The sequence below is a fragment of the Culex pipiens genome, chromosome 3 (genome assembly GCF_016801865.2).
Source record: "Culex pipiens pallens isolate TS chromosome 3, TS_CPP_V2, whole genome shotgun sequence".
NCBI classification, from domain to species: Eukaryota; Metazoa; Arthropoda; class Insecta; order Diptera; family Culicidae; genus Culex; species Culex pipiens.
In genome coordinates this window covers 82,243,611-82,263,657 of record NC_068939.1, presented here as the reverse complement: position 1 = coordinate 82,263,657, position 20,047 = coordinate 82,243,611, and the positions used below count along the sequence as shown (strand labels likewise).

Here is a 20,047-nt window from a genome sequence, read left to right as displayed (position 1 = left end):
TAGCAATAACAGTTTTTTAAGCAAAATTCAACTATGAAATACCGTTATCAAGGTCATATTTTTTGCATTTTCGTATGGCCTAATCTCACCCCTTAGACTCAAAGTCACCCCTGATTACGATACTTGAATTTAACATGCAAATTATAATACCCAAACTCTGGGGTTCGTTTTCAGTTAATATTTACTGAGAACTGCACTGCTGAAATATTTTGTTACTTTAATTTATATATAAATTATATAACATTTGTGTAACTGTCATAGTTTGTTTTCATTTACTGAAGATTTCAGTAAATTAACTGAACTCAGTAATGAGAGATTGATGTTTATCAAAGCTTAAGTTTTATCAAGTCAAGTGCTCGATCTCTTAACTGTTTTTTTTTTCAATTCGGAGAAAATTAAAAATTGGTGTCGAAGTTCACGGTGGTTCCTAATGTCCAAATTTTTATTTTTACAGTGTTCAGGGGATCATTTTGAGCAACTTTTGTTTTACGAAAAGCTTTACTTTTCTTGTTATATGTTTTTCTTTTTTCATTTATAGTATTTTTATTTGCATTTATCTTGTTAAATATATGTTTGTTTTTGATAGTATATGGCTTGTTCCACTATCTCCTATCATAAACATTTACCTTTCCAATTTTTACATGTTTTAACAGTGACTTTATCAATTTTTGCCCGTTTTCAGGTTTTTTTTTACTGATTTTTACATAAACTATAGGAAATCGTCGCCGTCGTGCTTACTTGTCGTACGTGCATTTTGAGCCAAATTGAGTTTAGAACGCCATTTTGTGCATCTCACAATGCCACATCTTTTGACCTTCACAGATCCCCAAAATTTGATTTCAATCCTAAGATATTCAATGAAAACCAAAAAAGCTCCGAATTTTTTTGTCACTTTTCATATGAAAGTAGTTTCAATCTTGTCGTGCTACCCGGGCAGACGGTAATAACAAAATTCATGCCATTTCAATAACAAATAGTGTTAAAATAACAGAAAGTGTTATGGAATCTTCTTGAAAAATCCATTTTTGAATAAGGGTTTAATAACAGTTTATGCTATCATAACAAAATTTGTTATTGGTCTGATATTGGTTGAAAGCCAAAACAACTTTGGAATAAATTTTTTTGTTATGGAAGAATTCCTCCAACTGTTATTGGGATGATCGGATTAGTTGTTGAAATAACAAAAAATAATAACAAAGATTTGTTCGAAGAATAACTAAAAATGTTATTAGTCTGTTATTGCAATAACAATCCAATAACAAAAAAAATAATAACGATGAATAACAAATCTTGTTACAAATATTATAAAATGTTATTGGCCTAGTATTTTCAAATATCAAAAAATGTTATTCTCAAGTTATTTCCGTCTGCTCGGGTATCTTGTCACTCCTTGAAAATTGATTTAAGTGCGACAAATGGCCAAAGGGATTTCAGGTCAGGATGCGTTTGACGCACGTACAAGCTAGACTACCGTAAACAGTTGTAATTATAACTCGGGACTCCTGCAACCAACTTCAACCAAACTTCGGGACAATGCACAGAATGGTGAAAACGCAGCCCAACATGACTCCAGAATAAGTGTCATTTTTTAAAACATTGATGAGGTCAGATAAAACAAATACAACCCTAAGATTTTTTAAAATTTTAAGAGTTTTTCTAAAGCTATTTTGGTGCCTTCGGTATGCCCAAAGAAGCCATTTTGCATTATTGTTTTCGCATAGATCGGAAAAATTCACGAATGTTTCATATTTTAACATTGTAAATCGGATTATAAGTTGCTGAGATATCGACGTTGGTAAATGGTGGGTTGTTTGGGTGAGACTTACACCCACAGTAGAAAGCCGAGAGAATGGCTCTACCAAAAATAAATGGAAGAATAAACCTCTCGCGGGTGAACCACCACGAAATTGTGTTCATTTGTTTATTGAAACAGTTCATCCTATTGAGTGGCTTATATTGGCTAATGACCATCTCATAGTCATCGAACTTTGGTGGCCGATACGGCAAAGCCGCGGTTCATTAAGTCTAAGATATTGGGTTTTAAAAAATGAATAACTGCTACTATTTTCAGAAAAGTTACCTAAAAATGGCTTGAACTTGAAAACGGTGCACTCTATCAAAATTTCACTAAAGTACTTTTTGATTACAAACTCGATTTCACATCGAAAAATGTAGTTGAAAAATGTTTGCGACCGACATAACGATTAAAAAAAAAATCAGTATTGATTCAAAAAATTATAACTCGGTCAAAGTTTTTTTGCCTGTTCTAGAAATTTCTGAAAAGTTGACATTTAATGTCCCCTCAAACATTTCAGAAAAAAAAATTAAAATAGTGTTTTTTACAAAGCAAGTTTTACTGACAAAAAGTTAAATTTAAAATCACAATTTTTTACCGTGTATTATTTATTATCAGTGTAGTCCTTATCCATACACCCAAAGTTTAAGAACGGGAGGATAGTCCTCACGAAAAGAAACGTGAGGAAAGCGCTATTTTGCGAGAGTATAGTCCTCTCGCGTGTTCATTCGTTCATTGGAACAGTTCATCCTATTGAATGGCTTATATGGACAAATGACCGCCACTTAGTCACCGAACCATGGTGGCCCATACGGCAAAGGCACGGTTCAATATGCCGAAGGTCTTGGGTTCGAGTCTTGGTGAGTCAAGTACTCTCGGTAATTTCGGGATGTATCCTCTCCATCCGCACACAGTACCATTTTACTACCGAATCGTGCTCTTTATCCTCTCGTATACTGATGCCCAGTTCTGGGTGTACAAAAAACTTTGCCGAAGACACGTAATCGATCAAAAAATTCCTCTAAAAGATACAGATTTTTGAATTTTCACAAATCATTTTTGTATGGAAACTATTGGCACTACGCCCCCCGGGGCATGGCCTTCCTCTAACGTGGGATTTCTGCTCCAGCGCCTCTGACGAGACAGGAGAAACCGGGACCGACGTTTTACTTCACCATCCGATAGAAGCTCAGTGGATAAGGCGGGAATCGAACCCGCGTCTCATAGCATCATCGGGATCGGCAGCCGAAGCCGCTACCCCTGCGCCACGAGATGGACAGCTGCCAAATTTGTATGGAAAATTATATGGACAAACCAATGATGCAAAATGGCTTCTTTGGGCACACCGAAGGCACCAAAAAAGTTTTGCTGGATTAAAAAATACAAAAAATTAAATTAAAAAAAAGACCGATTTCGTAGAGAATTGTTCTGATTTTAATTGATCAAAAATTGATGAAAAATATTTTTTGGTGAACTTTTAGATCGGCGGGGCGTGGTTGGGTTGTAGAGGGTTAAGAAATGTCTGACAAAATCACGTGAACTATCAGAAAAACTGATCAAATTTAATACTTTATAAAAAAACAGATAAAATCATTTTTTTCGTAAAATCATCAGATGGAACCTTAAGGGCGGAACAAATTTGCTTAGTGTTTATCCCAGCTTGCCGTTTTTACATATGGATCCGACTTGATTTGAGTGTAAAAGAATTAAAGCTGATTCAACTAACTTTTGTTGAATTTATTAACAAAATCGCTTTTGAATGAATTTCATTGGCAAAGCTTTCACTTCAAATTTCACCAATTCATCAAATTTAAAAACCCAACCGTGTTCCCAAAACAATCCACCATCAGTTCACTTTCCTGCAAGTGCCCCCAAAACACGTTCCATATTTCTCGCCTCATGTTTAATTCCGCATGTGTAATGCATTCCCACGCAAATTCTAAAATTTGGTGCACCTTGGCCCACATCTGATTCCGGCCGGGGGCCGCTGCGAAAAACAAATAAAAATATAATTGCTAATAAATCAAAAACGTGTTTCACGACTCGCTGGTTGCCCCAAGGTGAGGAACAGGTGCACATCACGAATTTGTGGAACGAAATACTCAATTGCAAATTGAATTTTGCACTTTCCATTGAATATAACGCACTAAATTGACAGAAAACCAACAAATAACACATGACCAGGCCAACTTTTGATACGCTGCGATGCTGACCAAATATTAATGGATGAGGTTGGATGCCTTCGTAACCTAATTTTTCAAAAATATCGGGGGAAATAAGTGAAAAAATAACCGTTGCAAGTCCCGCGTGCCAGCAAATCAATTATTTTGACCGCCAGACAGCAACACCCCTCCCGCTGTTTCGCTTGCATAATTGTACCAAATAATATACTCAATCCAAGATTAGAATTCTAATCCCACTTCGTTTTCACTGACACTGGCGACGCGTCTCTCGGTTGATGCGCCAATTTGTCGCTCATCGCGCGCCATCTTCATCTAATTAAATTTACCGCGAAACAAAAAAAACGAGCAGATCATACGCATCACTGGCTGAAAAACTGGTGGCGGCGGCGTCTTGTGAATCGAAAACATATGCTACGCGTGAATTATAGCCGCAGACGATGCCGCCGATTGACCGACCAACCAACCAACCGACTCAATCGCGTCATGGGAAATGGAACACGAGCTTCGGTAGACAGCGGGTAACAAGGTTTGCGATTGTTTCTTAAATTGTTTGTTTTTTTTGCATTCTTCACGAGGAGACACGAGTAAGAAAATTCACGCGTCGTTGACCTAATATGACCACGACAATTTAGATAGGTTATCAGGTGAATTTGAGAGGCAGGAGTGAAACGGTACATTATAACAGACATTTTATAAATCTACATGTCTTAACGGGGCAAATCGACCAGAGCATTATATTGTAATTGTAATTTTATTGAAACGCTATCCTGTTAGTTTACAAGGAGACATACACCAAAACGTTTGTTACGCACATTTTACTATTTTGAAAATTACGGAGCTATCGATTTTGACTATTATTACAATCAGATCGTTGCAGGATTGAATCCGGAAGTTCAACAAAGGGGATTCTTAGAGCATCTTAGTGATAAATCCATTTTTTCATATATTTTAGTTTACAAAAATTGCCAAATTTTTAGCTGTAGGGAAAGACGGACGATTTGTTTTTGGCCAGGTTATGATTTTTTTTTTAGATAAATAATATTTTTTAAATGTTTACATTATCAACATTTAGCAATGATACTAAGTTCTAAATTAAACAATACCATTGTAAAAATTTGATAAAGTGTACCGTTTTCGAGTCACAGCCATTTGCTCACATTATTGAACAATTTTTTTCAGATTTTTAAAATCGTGACTTACATTTCAAAAGGCGCTTTAAAAATTTAAATCGTGATTTGAAAAATCTGAAAAAAAAATTCAAGAGGTTGACAAAATTTCACACAAGTTATACTTTTCAAGATTCAAGTTTCCAATATGTCATCGATTGAAAATTGAGGGTCAAACTTAAAAAATACACATTTTTGGTAATTTTCATTTTTTGCAATGCCATATCTCAGCAACCAAAAGTCCTATCAACAATGTCGAAGAAAGCAAATTATAGAGAATTTTCTCAATTCTTCGAAAAAATATTGTGTTTAAAGATGAACATGGATTGACACAACAGAGAAACCTCTTTTTACGCGATGGCATAACGCTTTTTGTTTCGTCGATTTCTCATAAACAATACAATATTTTTGCAAGCTATAAAAAGCGTTTTGTAGATCTGAACAAAACCTTCAAAATGCGTTGAAAAGATTGCAAAGGTGTTGTGTTGTTCCAGATAAATTACACAACAAAAAAGTAGTAATCCAGCTGCGTGTAAAAGGCCTGGGTGTAAAACAAATTTTGCATTATTTTATGAAATTCTTTGTAATATTACACTCTGAAATATGTAGCTCGTCAGTATGGGAAACCTACTTGACCGAAATGTCAAGCTCATATATGTGTTTACCTTTCCATTCAACTTTTTTTTGTGTTTACAAAAAATTTACATGCAGTTTGTAATATTAGGTGTCTTTTTGACGAAGGTGATGTGCATGCGATTTTACCATCGTTTTTTTTTTGCTTTATACAGATTAGAAAAACGTAACGCCTAAAAGAGGATTCTCTGTATTTCTTAAAATTAACGGTACACATCAATTAGAGGTTTCCCACCAAGATTTTTGTTACAGGTAACGCTACGGGAGCTATGGACAAGATTTTTTATTCATCCCCTAAATGACTGTCTTCAAAGTATTTTACATCAAAGTTTAACTAATTTTACAATCATATTGTTGCGGGATTGGGTCCGTAACCCAAGTAACAATTTCAGTTTTGTAATAGTCTCAAAGAGTTTCTGTAGAATTATTAAGAAAATTCAAATGAAATGCTTTATGGTCCTACATGCTGAGTTAAATACCAGTTAAATAAATATTAAAGCCAAAATGGACCATTTTAGGAGGTTATCAAGAGTATTTTTGAGGAGCATGTTAAAACATACCTGTTTTAATGTGTGCTTTATAAATACATTATAGAGCTCTTCAAAACAAGATTAAAACTGCTTGGCTTGGAAAAAGGTTTTCTTGAATTCTGTAATTATTCTTGAATGCTATATAAGAGCATGAAGTATTTATTTATTTGTTTTGCAGTAAAACCAAAAGGTTGTATATCAGAGGGAATGACATACAAATTTACTTGATTAAAATAAATTATTCTTACACGCAAATACAATGACTGATGGCAGATGATAATAATTTGGCAATATTATTTATTGTAACTAAGAAATATTTGTTGAAGTTAAAACTCATGATAAGCTACAACAGCTATGCCAAAAAAAATTCATCGACCAATTTACAAAGATAGCTCGAAAAATTTGTGTAAGCACTTCCAATTCTCTGAAAAAAAGATGATATTTTTTCAAAAACTAATAATTTTTGCTTGTTGTTGCTTTCAAATTCAATATGGCTGCGTTTTATTGCCCCTTGCTTCTTTCAGCAATATGGCGAAATTCGATAAGTATAAATGCTCTTGATTAAATATATTTTAAATCTATTCATTCTTGAGCAAAACTAGCCAGAACATACCAGATTTATAAAAGACTTATATGGGCTTTAATCAAAACCAAAATGTTTTATCATGGTTTTCTACAAGATTATATCGCACATGGCGGGACCGTAGCACATGCAACTTTTTCAGCTGCAAGTAGATCACCTTCGATGGTGAAGAAATTGAATTTCAAAATAACTGAATAAAAAAACAGAAAGGTTTTTTGCTTTTTGACGATATTTATTCATTTAAAAAACACACAGCATGAACACACATAAGATCACTTAATGAAGAACCAACTGACGCAACTTTATTCGTGTAGCTTTATAAACACTGTCCTTATTATCACTATTGATAAGTGATCGTCGCAACATTTACCGCAGTTTTTGTACTTTTCACTTCACTGACACACGTAGACAGCACAAAAAGACCATATTATTGATTAAAATAGTTATTCACAAAAAAATACAGAAAACGGCAACAAAAGCACAAATGACACCTTGAGCGAACTGTCAATTATTGGGCGTAACAATACACAAAACTAGATCTGATGGGTTTTATTGAAGACTAATTTACGAACATAAAGTTTTATGGATAGCCTTTTGTATACCTTAAGTATTTATGCCAGTCCTTGTTAAATCTCAATAGTCTGTAGCAACACGGGAAAATGGCGGATAAGCATTTTGACTACTGGAACTATTTTATAAGTTTCTATAAAAGGTAACATTTTCACAAAACAAAAGCTGGCTTCCCGGTTACCTTTTAACACTACGGGTTTTGTCAAATAGTTACCTGTTGTTTCAGAATTTGCAAAACAGTTCCAGCTATCAAAATGCTTTTGCGACCTTTCCAAATGATGCTCCAGAAGTGTTCCCCAAAAACCAAGCACACTTTTTCGGAAATAAATTCATATTATTATTTTTTAATATAGAATTATTTCCTACAATGTAAGAACCGCAGGCAGAGTCGGATGTGTTTAGACAGGTGAAATCAAATTCACTAAATCTTTAAAAGCACTTTTTTGGAGCCAATTCCAAGGCACACAACAGTAATAACTATTTCAGGAAATATTATATATTATTCTTTTCATCAAAACTAAAACACAATAAGAAACAACAAAAAGCCATTTTTATTACACCTTGAACGTAACAATGAATAATCTAACTGAATATTCATGAATAATTGTTTAGGGAACAGCTTCACGTTCTGCGCAGAACGAAGTTGCAGAGACACTGACAGTTTGAGTCTTACAGGATTGTAAAAATGCTCTTTGAAGACGGGACTGATTTAAGGCAGACTTCGTTAAAGTTATTTAGCAACAAAACAACCTCTTCAAGATAGTTTAAAGTGTAAGGAATAAAACCGAATTAAAACCTAATATATAATTCTTAAAATTATCTTGAAGAAATCTTGAAACTATTATTAAGTTTTGTGACCATAAAACAAGCAGGTTTTAATCAAAGCTTTAGAAATACTTTATTGCACTTTTTAAAACTTGAATAAAAACTTGTAAGAATACTAAGCATATCATTTGTTACTTGGGAAGTTTGACAATTTTGGAACAAGAAGACAATAACTTCCTTGGTTAAGTGTGTAACAGTTTTTGTCAGAAAAAAAACCTAATTAGAACCGACATCTTTGCCGGACACATATTTAAAACTTTTTTAGGCTGGTACAAATTTTATTTAAAGTTTTGTCACCACTCCCCCCCCCCCTCCCCCTTCCCCCTTAAAAGCTGGCCAGAAAAATCAGGGGACAAAACTTATTTGGGTAATTCTCCGCCAACTCACACAGCAGTTGCCCCGACCCCTCTTCAATTTGCGTGAAACTTTGTCCTAAGGGGTAACTTTTGTCCCTGAACACGAATCCGAGGTCCGTTTTTTTTTATATTTCGTGACGGAGGGGCGGTACGACCCCTTTCATTTTTGAAAATGAGAAAAAAAGAGGTGATTTTCAATAATTTGCAGCCTGAAACGGTGATGAGATAGAAATTTGGTGTCAAAGGGACTTTTATATAAAATTAGACGCCCAATCTGATGGCGTACTCAGAATTTCGAAAAACGTATTTTTAATCGAAAAAAACACTAAAAATGTTTTTAAAACTCTGCCATTTTCCGTTACTCGACTATAAATTTTATTGCAACATGTTATTTTAAGGGAAATTTAATGTTCTTTTCGAATCTACATTGACCCAGAAGGGTCATTTTTTCATTTAGAGCAACATTTTTAATTCTAAAATTTAGTGTTTTTTCTAACTTTGTAGGGTTATTTTTTAGAGTGTAACAATATTCTACAAAGTTGTAGAGCAGACAATTACAAAAATTTTGATATATAGACATAAGGGGTTTGCTTATAAACATCACGAGTTATCGCGATTTTACGAAAAAAAGTTTTGAAAAAGTTACTTTTTGCGTTTCTCTTTGTTTCGTCGTCCGTGTCTGTCGAGGATGACCATGAACCGCCATGATCAACAACGACCAACTTTTTCAAAACTTTTTTTTCGTAAAATCGCGATAACTCGAGATGTTTATTAGCAAATCCCTTATGTCTACATATCAAATTTTTTGTAATTGTCTGCTCTACAACTTTGTAGAACATTGTTACACTCTAAAAAATAACCCTGCAAAATTAGAAAAAACACGAAATTTTAAAATGAAAAAATGTTCTAAATGAAAAAATGACCCTTCTGGGTCAATGTAGATTCGAAAAGTACATTAAATTTCCCATAAAATGACATGTTCCAAAAATGTTTACAGTCGAGTAACATTTTTAAAACTTTTTTAGTGTATTTTACGACGAAAAGTACGTTTTTTTTGGATTTCTGAGTACGCCATCAAATCGGGCGTCTAATTTTACATAAGATCGCTTTGACACCAAATTTCTGTCTCATCACCGTTTCGGGCTGCAAATTATTGAAAAACACCTCTTTTTTCGCATGTTCAAAAATGGAAGGGGTCGTACCGCCCCTACGTCACGAGATATCAAAAAACGGACCTCGGATTCGTGATCAGGGACTAAAGTTACCTCTTAGGACAAAGTTTCACGCAAATCGAAGAGGGGTCGGGGCAACTGCTGTGTGAGTTGGCGGAGAATTACCCATTTATATTTAATAATTAGCTTATAAGGCCGTTGCAAATATTTTTTGCAGTAAATGTCCCTCGACTCTGACCAAAAGTCGAAGGGGGTAGGGGAATAAAAAAGTTTAAAAATTGTAATTACAAGCCACGGTTTCAACATTTGAATGAAAAAAGTGTTGGTGCATTGCACATCTGACCAGTTGTTTTGCAATCATTAGTTTCCAATTTTTTTTTTAAGTATTAACGAAAATTTAATATTTGCGAATAAAAACGTTTTTGCAGTGATGTACATTAAAATTCCATTAAAGTTCAAAATATTTTTAAATGAGCCCGAACATGCTTAATATGATTATCAATGCAGAATATGACATTTTAGTTTGTTTTCAGATGATTAGACTTCTATTTCCATTGAAATTTGCAAGTTTATGTTTTTGCCTCCTTATTTGTTGGAACAGTTTTGGAGGGGGGGAGGGGGTGGGATTCGACAAAAACTTTGTTACTAGCTTAAAAAACATGTCTTACTAATACCAAATTGAGTCATTGCTAACATTTTTTTTTTCTCTTTTATCGAAATTTTGTTGTCATAATTTTCGATAACAGAATGAATTATTTTTCTAAGAAATTTCTGTTATTATTTTGTGCTATTATAAATGCTAATCTGGGTGTTTTTAAAGGAACGCTTTTTTACTGTAAAAAAGTATGATAAAGAATTAATTAATTTCGTGCATTCGTCTGCCATGAGAAAAACGTGTCACCACGGCTTTCCGGCGCGGCAATCAAGTGTTGAAATTAATTTTCTAATCCCGCAACGGTGACAACTTGAGGCGAGGTTGGCCGTCCATGAATCTTTTGCCAGTGACCGTTTTTTGCTGATGAGTTCGGCTTTCTTCCTCGAAAGTGGCGAAAAAGATGCCCCACGGACGGTCCGCCAGATGTAGCCGGGCGATGGTTTTTCAGATGAGATAAGACAAGAGGGGGGACTCTTCTTGGTTTTTCTGTCTAAGTCCGTTCGGGATGAGCAAACTGTGCGAAAAACATGCTGACCTACTCGGAAAGGGGGAATAAATCTTAGCGTAGGTCATGCTTCTGGTCGAAGACTGAGAGGTTTTTTGTTCTTCAGTGGTGACTGATTGTATCTGATTGTTCAAAGACAAACTAAGAAATTTAACTTAATTTTAAGGGAATACTCGATTCTTGTAAACAAAATTATGATTTGAGTTTTTGAAAGTTTGATGAATAAATCATTTGTCATGACTTTTATTAGTCTGTTTTTGGTTAGGAACTGACATCAACACCATAAATTCGTACACTCTCTGCAACTTAGAGATATGACGGACAAGAATGTTGTTTATAAAGATAAGGCAAATCACCTTTTAAAATTTGTTGGAAGTTTCTAATCAAGTTTTGTTAGAAAAAACATTTATTTTATTCAGAGTAAAGAAAAGAAAGAAATTACTGTTTTCAACATTTTTAAATAAATGTTCAAAAATAAATTTATTCATGATCGTATTACCTGCTTCAATAAACCAGTCTTATCCCCTGTAAACGTACTTCAAATTAATCTGACTAATTAAATTAACAACAAAATTTGCGCCCAGCTCTACTCTTGTGAGGTTGTAACTCGCTCCGGAAAAGGAAAGTTTTACGATCGTTGGTGCAAATTGTCAACATGACCACTTACTAGTGCAGCACCAGCAGCTCGCTTTACTAATGTTTGCTGTCACTAATCGGTCTGAGCACAAGCATTTAGTTGTACTTAAGTCAGTGCACACACACACTCGAAATTTTAACAACTCGCCCGGGGTCGACGTCAAGAAAAACTTGTTCCAAGATGTCGTGAATGTTTTCCATCTCCTCTGGCAAATGATTTTCAATTATGGAACCGCGACTAACCAGGTGATGACAGCCAGGTTTAATGAGTTGATTATGAACGGAGGGGACATGCGTTTGCCTGCCTCCCAGCAGTGAAAAACTTGTTTCGTGACGAGACGAAGCTATGCGTTTTATGAATTTCTGATTAATTTAAATGAGTCATTTTAGGACACGGAAAAATTAAATTTTTTAAAATTGTTATCAAAAATTTGGTTGTTAGAATTTTAGAATTTTTCTTTTTTAATTTTAATTTAAATAGAAATTTCAGTAATAGAACTTTTTTGATAAACGCTCCTTTCCGTGCAGCTTCGCACGGAACTTCCAACTTAACACTGATGGGACAAGTTGGGGGCAATTAAAAGTTGTAATAAAGCACCACTTGAGCAAAGAGATGGAGCAAAATAAAAAAAACCTTATTTTTTATTGGATCATCGCACGCTCCCATATTCTTTTACGGGCGCTATTTACAGCATTTTATTGTCTCAATTTTGATTCCTCATGTGACCATAACCAGTAGAATGCAGCTGCACTTTACCCAGCCCCAGCTATGAGTGAACGGTTTGTAGTAGTTTAGTGTTTTGATATAATCTTCCTGTTTTGAGTATGCGCTGCCGCCACCGCCGAGAGGTGCTTCGTTAGTTCAACGAGTCTGATCTGAGTCAATAAATCCAGAAGGGGGCTCCTTCGACCAATAGTACAAGTATAGGACAGTTACTTGCTCAGGGCTTAGAGGAAGGAAGGGTTTTGATTTACTATTAACGATAATGTTTACTGTAATAGTTTGTTTGGATTGGTGCTCTGGCTTGGCTTGGCTTGGCCGCCCCTAGGGCGAAAATATACGCAGCCAGATTACGATTATTGAGTGTTAATAAATCAGATTGACTACGCGCGGCGCAGCAAGCAATACCATTCTGGGATTTGCATTGTGGCTGGTGCAGTGAAAACCGTTGTAAATTGATTAAGATGAGTGGGATTAAATTGAGATATTATTCTTGGATCTGATTTGATTAATTTTTATGGTTTGATTGAATAATGATTAGTAAACTTCATTACAAGCATATTTAAAGAATTTTATAGGTCTTTGAAACATTTTTACGATTAGTTTTTTTTTTTAAATAACAATTGCGATTGAAAAATTTTATGATTTCAAATGAAAATCCTTGTAATTTCTTTTGATTGTTTATAAAGAATTTCATAAAATTTTAACATTTTTTTATCTGTAAAAAATACAATTTTGGGAGCTGGTCTTACATTCGTCGCTATCGTGCTAACTTGTCGTATATTTGTTTTGGGCCAAATTGAGTTAAGAACGCCATTTTGTATAGCTCACAATGCCTCACCTTTTGACCTTCACAGATCCCCAAAATTCGAAAAGGAATTTCAATTCTGAGATATTCAATAAAAACCGAAAAAACTCCGTGCATTATTGTCACTTTTTATATGAAAGAAATTTAAATCTTGTTAGGCTATCTTGACACACCCTGAAAGTTGCTGTAAGTGCGACAACTGGCCAAAGGGATTTCAGGTCAGAACGCGTTTGACACACGTATAAGCCCGACTACCGTAAACATTTGTAATTAAAACTCGGAGTCCCGGCAACCAAATTCAACCAAACTTCGGGACAATGCACAGAATGGTCAGCCTAACAAAACGTGTTTGGCATTGTTTACATTGCTTGCTCTATTTTCTGTTTATTTAAGAACAAACATTGAAACGCGCTTTTCTCGGAACGTCACAAAGCGACATGCGACAAGATAGCACGATAACGTCGATAATTGAAATAATAAATTCTTTGAGTTTACTTTTGATACTGAATTAAAAAGTGTTCTATAATGATTCCTTATAACAAATACACGATATCAGTGATTCCACGTCAAATCAGCAGGATCCTGCTCAAAAGTGCTTAATTTTGGCGTGGGAGTTCCCTTGCCAAAATAATTAGACCCGTGTTTTTTTATTTCAAAATTAGAGATTGAGAGATCCTTTAGCCAAATTGGAGAACTTTTTAACTAGATCCTGCTGGTTTGACGTGGAATCGCTGATATAACGTTTCACCTTTACCAAGATTCTACGCTAGTGCACTTTTTGCCGAAGGTTGTCAACCCATCCAGAGCCAATCTGTCATTGAACGTCGCTGTTTGGAATTTATAGCTTCTCATCACGCATGTCGCTATACCGTCAACAATGACAGCACGCTGAAACGCGCGTCAGAATGTGTGCGTTTGTGCTCCAGATATTTTCTCAGCCTCGGAAAACAGTCACAACAAACCGGCGGCGTACTCATCCACATCGAAAAGGCCAAGCCAAAATCAGATAAGTTTCGAATGCAATCATCACAACAAAAATCGTGGTTTGGTAGCTGTTGCTGCCTACCTGTCTGCTGCCATTAACATTCCAACGCCCAAGGCTCCGAAAAAGTTGGAACGGTAACTTCAACTCAATGGTTCTCGGGCATAACTCAACCAATCAAGATGATTCTTCTTTTCAGTGATTAGTTAGGATGTCTAGATGATTCTAGAACTTTGCAGAACTTAATTTGGTCAAATCTGTAATTTTTGCGAACAAAAACATCGTTCCAACTTTTTTTTTCGCGCGTAAAAAAAAAATTCCCAAAAATTCCGCGGAGGCAGTCTTTTTAAAAAAGGTGGAACGCTGTTTTCGATCGCAGAAATTACAGATTTGTTCAAATCAAGTTCTGCAAAATTTTAGAATCATCTGGACATTCTTACAAATCACTGGAAACAAGAATCGTCCCGATTGGTTGAGTAATGCCCAAGAACCAGCGAGTTGAAGTTACCGTTCCACCTTTTTTGGGAGGCTTGGGCGTCCGTGTAAGTTGGACATGCGTTGGGCGTTCCAGTGTTAAGGTGGAATTCAACAAGCGCGCAAATATAATAACATAATTTATGCGCTACTGTTCTGAGCGACAAGCAAGCACTTTTAGGGGGGCTTTGGGATCGATCACCTTCCCCCAAAACGATTACCTCATGACCTGTGATTTTACACTCAGCGACATAAAAAAAAACAAACGTTTTCTTTTAAAAGCATTTTCTGAACTGAGATAAAACAAGTATTCAAATTGTTAGTTGATCTTTAGTAACATTTGTTACAAAGGTTGAGTACAATTTCTAATTAAAATTCCTTGCTATTTTGTTGGTAGTTTGGAACAAGTTGAAAAGAAGTCCTTACATTTTTTGTCAGTTATATTTTTTTTGTAATTTAAAATTGCATTAATTAAATTCTCAGACATTTTATCTACTTTGTGATGAACACACTATTATTTTTTAAATTTATCCATATTGTCTGAAGCTTAAATAAGTCTTAATGTCAAATATGTTTGCTTCTACACTGCGTGTAAATACGCGTAGGTGTACGCAACAACCGTCAAACCATTTAGCATCGCCATCGTCGTCGTCATCATCATCATCAATCGAGCGCGCGCACACGTCACAGAACGACTGGATCTCTGACAGATCATCCGCTGTCGTCGACACACATTCGTGATTTGTGTAGTGAAGGGTAAAGTTCTTGCAAATAGTTGATAATTTTTGACTTATTTTATATTTATCTATTTTTGCATTTATTCCATTTGAACAAAATTTTGAATTCAAATTTCATTCGCAATCAAAAAAAATATGTCCTGAATTGGTGACACTACCCTAACTCGTCATAAGTTAGATGTTGTTTTCCCCTTCTAGTAAACGTGAAGGAGGGTAATGATCGCGAATTTTTGCGGAGGCATGTTCAAATTAGCATCGTTTCTATGTGTGGCTTAGTACACAATACTAATGCTCTAATCGTTGTTGGACTGGTAGTTTGAAATTTGCAGCTTAGGTTTTGTCGAATGATTCGCCGAGATTTCATAACTCTCGGATTCCTAAGTTTCTAGTCGTTCATAAAGAAGTGAAATAATAGTTGACCTGTATTTATTATTATTGAGCCTTTCAGTCCATTTAGGTGGGTTCGGCTCTTCCTTGTAACAGACTATGTGATTGAGATAAAATTTGCACTGTCTGGTGAACAATGGCGTTGGTGTTAACATTACGAACGAGTAGGGTGTACTTGTAAACTTCGTTTTCACACACCAAAAAATTATTAATATTACACTGAACGGAATTTAGGATTCGATGTAAATATGATGAATTTTATTCAAAACCTGACGTAGAATTATGTTTCATTAGATGCTGAATCACTATTTCTCATTTGAATCACAATATAAAATATTCAATCAATTATCGTGTAAAATTAATCATCGTTTGACTTGATTTTTGTGTTCTATTTGATGCACATCATTGGAGCGTGTTTTGAGATGTAATTTTATGTTGCATTTAACTGAATATTAAAACAATTTGACCGTTCTCTCTTAAGAGTGCAAGTCAAACGTCAGCCATCTTCGTGTTGTGCAAATCGGTGCGTGTTGAGTTTGCAACGTGTTCCAAAAAAACTGAAACCCCTTGATAATTCGAGGTTTATTCAGTAAAAATATTAAAGTAAGTACTAAAAAACTGCAGCTGCAATAAGAGTTAAACATGAATTGCAAAAGGATAACCAAAGTCTGTTTATTTCTTTTGCTAGCTGAACGACGATTCTCCGTAGGATGCCGAAGGTTAAACAGAAAAATATTTCCTTCGTTGGTGTAACGGGATCGGTCCGGAAACACTCCACCTTAGCGGCAACCAAATTGGCCGACGTCCGGAACGGAATGGCTTGTACGGGACCAGATAGCAAGCCGCACCGAACATGATGCCGATTCAACTGGCCATAAATTTAGTCATCATCAATTATGCGGAAACTTTTGACCTTGTGGAGATTTACCGTTGAACCATCAGCAAGTGACCACCGGGAACAGATGATGTCAGTGAATGGGTTGACTCCGGTGGCGACCATCGTTCCAAGAGCACCGAAGAAATAAGTGAAACAAGTGCCGGCCGCTCGATTTCCCGTGAGTGCTTCAAGATTTTGCAAAACCACTGATAAAGCCAAAGTTTTGTTTAAATATAAACGAAAAAACAAGATGTCAGTGTGTTTGTGTGATAGTAAAAATAAATGTTACATTGACGATGATTTACAAACTTGTTTTCATTTCTAACCTAGAAAAATCACTCCAATACCAGCAGGTGGACCACTAAAATTACATCAATATGAAAATTACATCTAAGAATATTCAGCTCGTGTAAAATTCAATGCGTCGTCAAAGGCAAGAAAGAAACATGTAATTTTCAAATCTGATGTAATATTGTAGCAGATATGACGCTCCAGTTTTGGCATCGAATCAACAGAAAATTACACGATTATTTTTTGGTGTGCAGTCTATCTACATTGCTTAGCTTGAAAAGACACCCGTAAAGAGTGAATTCGAAAGAATATAAGGAGGAAGTACACAGAAAAAAATATGTGAATTCACTCGACACGGAAAAAATGAACCGCATGTAATCTCAGTTGATTTAAACTTGAGATTCGACGTAAACGGTTGAATCACACGTAAAATCATGTTTTTACGAATAATTTGTCGCAAATTTACATTAAATTGCATTTAAATTTAAATGTTTAATGACGTGCAAAAGTGTTACATCATAAATGATGTAACATTCGGAAATATTTTTTTGTGTGTAGTTGTTTACATATTATTTTGTAAATATTGTGAACTACTGCAAAGAAAACAGTCGTTACACATTGACTTGATTCAGAGATTCCACCTTTCATCTGCAATTCAGTTATCATATTTTTGTAAATAAAATATTTGAATTTGTATGTTTTGATTTGGATGAAACTTTGTCCATAAATTCCATATGTCAAAAGAAGGCAGTTTGCATCATTATTTTTCTTCCATCTGAGCCTTTATATAACTTTGCGGGATGTTTATACAAAGTGGGTACAAAATTGGGTACAAAAATGACTTTTTGGCAGGCATTCAAGGGTTTGTTCTGGTGGGCGTATTGAGCCCAAAACCAAAACATGAGCTTGATTGGACGTAACAGGAGCTGGCGCTTTGCATTTAAATTTTAAATGTAATTTAACCCGTAAAAAAAGATTTTTTCAATAATGTCACTTTTTGAGGCATTTTGGCCACTGAAGCGTTTATTTTCATGCCTCCTTGCGCATCTTTGGGTATATAAAAAGTGAAATTTGGAGCACCCTGGAGCTCGGTACAGACCTTCAAAGTTCGGCATTTTTTTTTTTTCAAAAAATCGGCCCCGGCAAAAAAGATATGCGTCGCACCTCGCAATGCGATCTAATGGATCTAAAAAGGCAAGTTTTGAGCCAAAGGAAAACATGAACAAAAAAATACATTTTTTTGTCAAAAATATTGATCACTTCTAATTTTTTTTATTTTTTTTTTTTTTTGATGAAATTTTCAACAATTTTCATTTTTGTACATTGAAATTTAGTCAATTTTTTTTGCTGCGATATTGCATTTAAAAGAATTCAAAGTGAGAAAAAATAAATATTCTAGGGGTGTTTTCTGATGAGTCTTCAATTATCAATTGATTAGAGTTCGGCCACTTTCGGTCAGGTATTCATTGTTTTGAAAAATGAAATAAAATTATTTACATTGTTTTTTTATATTTCTTTTTGAACCGAATTTTGAAACGATTTCATGTTTTAACATTGAAAATTGGACCGACATTTAATGAGCTATAGTCAGTTGTAAAATAATGAATAGTTCAAAAGCACTTTGGAGAAAATTTTATGAAAATTTTATTAGTGATTTTAAAAACCCTGAAATTAAATGTATTCTTTCGTGGAAATAGTTTGTCCATACTTTCCCTAAAATATCTGATACAGATTTGCAAATTTCAGCATTTTGCTATGTCATAATGATTTTATTTATAAACCTGGAATTGTCACACGAAATCAACAAGTTTTAAAACAAATCTAGCACACACAGGTCCTCTTTCGGCAGCCCTTTCAGCGGTCAGCAAAGCAAGCAGAAGAACCCGGTTGCCTGCCAAAGCTCAATTTGGTATGTTTCCACCTTGGTTTTCCGCTGCATTTACACTGCTCCTCCCCAGCCCCAAACCCCCACCGTTGCAGCGAAGCAGCTCGCTCGCGAGTAAAAAAAAAGAGTACAGATTCATTTTAAGAGGCAAACCACGTTTAAACTTGCAAAGAGTCAAACGAAACTGGAAACTTGCTTGGCAGCAGGAATGTTCATTCATCTTTGGGCAGGTTCTTCTTCGCCTCCATTCAATGGTGAGTTGCTGCGAGCCGACGACTTTCATTCATGACTGCTCGATGGCAGATGAAATCGATTGAAAAAAAAAGGTGGCCACAAGTTGGTTTTTGGGGCTGGCTTTATTTGTACAAAGAAACTGGATTTAAGTTGAACCGCGAGAGGAAGTGATGTAATTTTGGGATATTTTGGATGTTGTAAAATGTTGGGCCATTTTGCCGAAATAACTTTCTCCGGATATCTTTGCAGTGCCAAAATCTTTTGTTGAAATGTTTTTTCGTCACGAGAGGAGAACAGTAACAAAAATGTTTACACATGAAGGTATTCCTCAGGTCCAAGAAGGTAAACAACTCAGCAATCAAACAGAAGAAGAAAGAATAAAAGTCAAGAGTGAAAAAGAAAGAATGAAAGAAGTAAAGAGCAAAACTGAAAAGAAAAATCGAATCCGATAAGTTTGCGTTTCTTTTTGTCGATATTTAATAAATAATTCAAGCACGCTCTCCGTACGATCAGTGATAATAATCGATGTCTTTTTTTCTGAAAGAGTCGAGAGAGTGGTTCGTTCGAACTGTGTGTAATGAACGGAAAAGGGCACGACGGTGAAATGTAAATGGGCCCTTCTGGAAGTTCAGACCACTTGAAGCCGACGGGGTCCGCATTTATTCACCGGGAGGCCACTATTTAATAAATATTGATTGCTGGTTCGTGCGTGGAGGAGCAATTCATTACGTAGGATTGGGTTTGAACTTGAGCTTGATCATTTTATTTTCTCTTTTTTGAATCGATGAATGGCGAGTTCTTTTTTTCTGACACTAGAACTGGTCGTTGCAAGTGCTGGTGCTGTTTGTTCAAGTGTTGAAACCGTTGTCTGACTGTCGGTTCTGGTGATGTCGATCGATGTTCTGCTGCTCTCGAAGCAAACAAAAGAATTATTAACAAATTTATTTTGTAAAAGCTCCTTTTAAAAAAATCTATTGACGTTGCATAAAAAATAAAATTCATCACTCAGCAGGTACCATTGGATAAAAACAACTAGCAATTA

At 35.3% G+C, this 20,047-nt stretch overlaps 1 protein-coding gene across 2 annotated transcripts in view; it reads left to right on the top strand.

Annotated features, from left to right (window-relative positions):
* Positions 1-20,047, top strand: part of LOC120421335 (uncharacterized) — a 106,178-nt gene that overhangs the window by 1,269 nt on the left and 84,862 nt on the right. The window lies entirely within an intron of this gene.